At 39.9% G+C, this 4,953-nt stretch overlaps 1 long non-coding RNA gene across 1 annotated transcript; it reads left to right on the forward strand.

The window, feature by feature from the left end:
- Positions 1-934: 934 nt before the first annotated feature.
- Positions 935-3,602, forward strand: LOC119293993. Its single transcript, XR_005143285.1, has 4 exons — positions 935-1,131; positions 2,496-2,904; positions 3,087-3,201; positions 3,484-3,602. It is a non-coding gene; the product is annotated as an uncharacterized LOC119293993 (long non-coding RNA).
- The last annotated feature ends 1,351 nt before the right edge of the window (positions 3,603-4,953 follow it).

Genomic DNA, 4,953 nt, shown 5'->3' on the forward strand with positions numbered 1-4,953 from the left:
TTTTTCTAGTACGACTGAAAGTACGGTCATGGGTGTAGTTGGGATACCCTCCCCTTATTCTCTATCGCCATGGAGGTGGAAGGAAGGAGGAGACTAGATTGATGTGCCAGGCTCTCGGATATGTCGTTACAACACCGTCTGCAGTTGGTCGCAGCTGATGCATATCATCATTGCCACTTTGTAGCACCATCGCTTACACTCTCATCACCGAGCAAAAGTCGCTGGCCTCGCTGGTCACAACATATTCCCGGGCCGGTCGCAGCTTCTAGCATTACCGGTCGCAGTTCTCTCCCACACCAGCCGTAGTTTTCACGAGAAGACGTGTGGGAATGACACGATCTTGGTCGAGGCAACCGATCAGGAGCGAGATCTGTAAACTGATCGCCGATGTTCATGAAAACACCATCGCGTCCATTGTCCCAACAACGGAGATCTCCCGATCACAACTTCCTCCAAGGCCCGTCGCAGCTTCAAGATCAATGCTTTTTTATATCAACTAGTTAGCCGAGGAAAACCGTGATATAGGTTATTTAGCACATGTTACGTAAATTAAATTTATAAATTCCTTACTATTTAGATGTATCTAATTTCCCTTTCAATCAATAATAAATAAAATATAAAATATACTCTATTTTTCTTGGTCAAAAACACTTCTACGAAAATTTCCATGCCAAACAAATAAATATATGTAACAATGTCACGGTTCTTTCAAAACAATTTTCGTCCGGTTCTCCTTGGATAAAAAATAGATCCAAATTTCCCTCTAGTTCTCGACGGTGGTGAAAAATTAATTCTGACACAAAAGCTCTAATTTTCGCGCTTACTTTTCCCTCCAATTAACTAGAAAACGCTAAATAAATTGGGTCTCAAACCCATCTACATCCAGCCCAGCCCCCATCCGGCGACTATCACGCCGCACTCCAATACCCAGCACGCCGCCACCTCAGCGCCCAACGCGGCCGCTACCTGCAACCACCCCCACCTCCACCCCGTATCGATCTGCCGCTTTCTCGATCTACCTCGCCGCCGCTTCCTCGATATGCCTTGCCGCCGTTTGGATCGTTGCGGCGACGTCTTCGTCGGTCTTCAGCTCCAGCACCTACATCCTGAAGGAGCACGATCTCGTCGCTGGTATGGATCTGAACGCCCACCCCTTCACTGATCTGACTGCTATGAGTTCTCTGAGGTGCATGCTAGGTGAAACACCACTATATCGATGTAGGGTCGGAGACAGGGAGGGGCTATCCGGGTTCAGACCCTTGCCAATGGCTCGCCCCCCTCAACGATTCGTAGCAGACAGTTTGTACTGTATATGCCTAATGGCCGCAACTAATTGCATAATTAGCCCATACGTACACAAATAATTAAACCATTAGTGATCTCGAAAAGCCCCTTAAACCATGTACGGTTGTGAGACTATAATTTTGCGATGGGCCAGTGCCTAATCCATCAATCAGGTCGATCCATTGATGTGTACCTACCATACATTGTATCCCTATATGAACGACGGGAGTAGATTTTTTATTTTGTAAAGTAAGACCTTAAACTGGTTGATTAATGTTTCATATAAAATAGTAAAGTAGTCTACCAATTATGTGTCCTTTTATATATAGTAGTCAAAGATGAAACGAAAGACATGAACAACTAATGTGGTAAATTATTTTTCAAACCAATTGCTTAAAACTTCGAGCTGCAACATTCTTGGGGAGAATTGTTATTTTTTTAGTTCTAGACAATAATTTTATTCTTTATCATCGACACTATCATAACACTTAATATACTGTAATATTCCGTCTTTTACGTCAGCAATAGTGTTTCGCCCCCCTCATGTTCAAATCTTGGCTCAACCGATGCAAGCTTTTTGGAGTTCCCTTGATTGAAGGATTGCTTTTGTTAATCTCAAACTCAGATGGGCTTTCGTTTTCCCTTCTGTTTAGGGAAGCAGTCAACATCATCAGGACTTCTACTTGTAAGAGTCGCTAGCTTCTCCGAAGATTTTGACATCTCACCCATCTTTAAATTATTTGGTATATTTGCATTGGAATCAATTTTCGGTGTCCCCAATGTAGTGATGATTTTATATCGCCCTGAATAGTTGGTGGAATTGCAGTTGCACATACACCTGATGTAGCAATATCATGGCGAACATCCACACTAATGTTGTTTGTTGGCACACTGTGGCCACCTTGGTTGCTGCTTCTTGAACGACTTATTTGGATGGCACATGAGGCAACATGCTGGTGCTCTCCTGTCACCTAGTGCTTAACAGAATCTTATCCATCACTTGAATACTGCTAAGTTTGCATAATCTGTACATTTTTCAACTTAAACCTGTTCTGAATCCATATGTCGACAGCGTTATATCTGAGTGTGTGTGTGGCCGGACCCATGGTCTTGTACCTCCTCTCTCTATTTTAGTTATGATAAGCTGATAGTGCATTGACATGCTACTGTGTACTTTTCTGCTCTCTCCATTCACATGTTTCTTTTCGTAGGTTTCATCGGTTCTGGGACCCAAATTGCTGAGGGGACTTCCACAACTTGTTTTACTTGATTTCCCTGTCTGAGACTACCATCTTGTCCTAAGTGGATTTTCCTTTCTCCTTCCCTCATTTATCTGCTACGAATTCATGTCTATTGGCAAGTTAAATTGTCTCTGTTATGTCATTAGTTAATTTGTCTTTACTGGTAATGGTTTTTCTGACATTTTTAATTATATCTAGGATGGCGATGGACATGTTGACCATATACCTGCACTATGAAGGTGCAAATCAGGAAGCCAAGATTTTACAAATATCCATGATGAGGCGTGATGTCTCGTATTATGACTTAATCTTTGATGATCGAGGAAGTTGGCTTTCAGGCAATTGACTTTCTGTAATCTATGCGGAAAAACCCGTCTAGGTAGCCCCTACTTAGTTCACATTTATTTTCAAGGTCTTGTGATGAAAATGTTGTCCGACCCCGAGATTGTGAAAGCTGTCCATTTGTATGTTTAAGGAGAAGGTCTTGAGATTTGAAGTTGCAGCTTTTTGTAGCTTCAAGATTTCAATATCATTCCATCTAATATTATTGTCTCTTGGTAGGTGAGGGAAACGAGGGATCTTACAGGTGAATCTTTTTCAAGACTAAACCAACAGGGGACTGGAATTGAACACCCACACCCAGGTTGCTAAAAAAAGGCGTACTTCTTCCATCAAGGTAAAGATCTGCCAGGGGGCATGGTTTACTGCACCCAAACTATCATGCCTGCTTGAAAAATGGATTTTGTTACAAATTTTGCTCAATCTGCTATATGTAAGTAAAGGATAAATTCATCCAAGCATTAGCAAGCGAGGTGACCTTGGGCTTAGACTTCGATGTCGGGCCCAGTTTATTTAGTTTTTTGGGGCACCTATACTGGGCTAACATTTAGAGAGCTCATATTGTTCATGCAAATTATATTATCATTGTCGTCGAATGCTAATATTGATCATGATATAGGCTGCTTCAATAGTAGTATTCTGAGTATGGATTCAAGAACTAAGGCCGGTGGTATTGAGTTAGGTGCTGAATTTGCCCTTGTGCGCAGAGATCAACCTATTCTTGATAATGAGGATTTGGTAAGGAAAGTTTCTGATTGCAAGACAATTGTTGAAGCTTTCTCTTTAGCATACTTAATTGCCTGGCCTTCAACTTTTGAAAGCTAAAATATTCTCTTCCACATTCTGAAATCATATTTCCACATTCTGAAATCATATTTGTGTACATTTAATCACATATATCTAAGGTGCAATTTTTCCTTTACAGATTCAAGAGAAGTAATTGAGTTGCAGCTGAATTCTTGGATCAAGAAGCAAATAAAATTTGAAGATTTTAGCTACCAATAGTCGTAGTTTACATACATAGAATGAAAAATGTAATATCATCCACAAGATCTTTTTCTTTCCTCTAACTGATGCAAATGCTATGGTGTAATATTCTCCATAGTTGTATTTTCTACGCTCAAAATGATATAAATGATATCTTTATTGTAATGTATATGTGTCATACAGTCATGTATATTCGTAATAAATAGCTTCATATTTTGAATTTCTATATGTGTTGTGCTTCAATTTCTATATCATTTTGAAGTTGCGAAGCATAATAATAAAATGGTTAACTATTTGTACAATTGCATTGATTTTATTAAATAAATTTATATTCCATAAAATAGGTATCGACTTTTGTGGTTAATAATAAAAAAATAAATACATTAATTATGTTACCATATTGATGTAGTAGTGTTGCCGATGGTGTTACCATAGTTACATTTTTTGTTACTAGAGTAGTTGACAACTATAAATTATAGTGTTACAATATTTGGATATTATGTTACTAGTTGTTTTCCGACCCTAAAAAAATGTGTTACCAGTTGTGTTGCTATACTTACAAAAACATGTTACCACCAATGTTCTACATCTATTAAAATATGTTACTATCGTGTTACTATAATTACAAAAATGTGTTACCAGTGTGTTTGGTAACACATAATACACATGTTACTACAATGTAAATGTAACACATTTTTAAGTATATGGTAACAATTACTATGTGTGACAGTTGACACCACTTAGTAACACGATCTAATGGAACACATTTCAAACTGTGTTACTATATGGCCTAGTAACATACTTTTGGCCCTGCAGTAACACAAGACGGTGTTACTAAAGCTCTGTCCTGTTGTAGAAGAAGAAGAAGAAGAAGAAGAAGAAGAAGAAGAAGAAGAAGAAGAAGAAGAAGAAGAAGAAGAAGAGGAGGAGGAGGAGGAGGAGGAGGAGGAGGAGGAAGAAGAAGAAGAAGAAGGAGAAGGAGAAGGAGAAGGAGAAGGAGAAGGAGACACCCCGACCCCGACACCCTGACACCCCGACCCCAACACCCTGACACCCCGACCTCAACACCCTGACACCACACCCCGACCCACACCCCGACCCC

The sequence above is a fragment of the Triticum dicoccoides genome, chromosome 4B (genome assembly GCF_002162155.2).
Source record: "Triticum dicoccoides isolate Atlit2015 ecotype Zavitan chromosome 4B, WEW_v2.0, whole genome shotgun sequence".
In the NCBI taxonomy this organism is placed as follows: Eukaryota; Viridiplantae; Streptophyta; class Magnoliopsida; order Poales; family Poaceae; genus Triticum; species Triticum dicoccoides.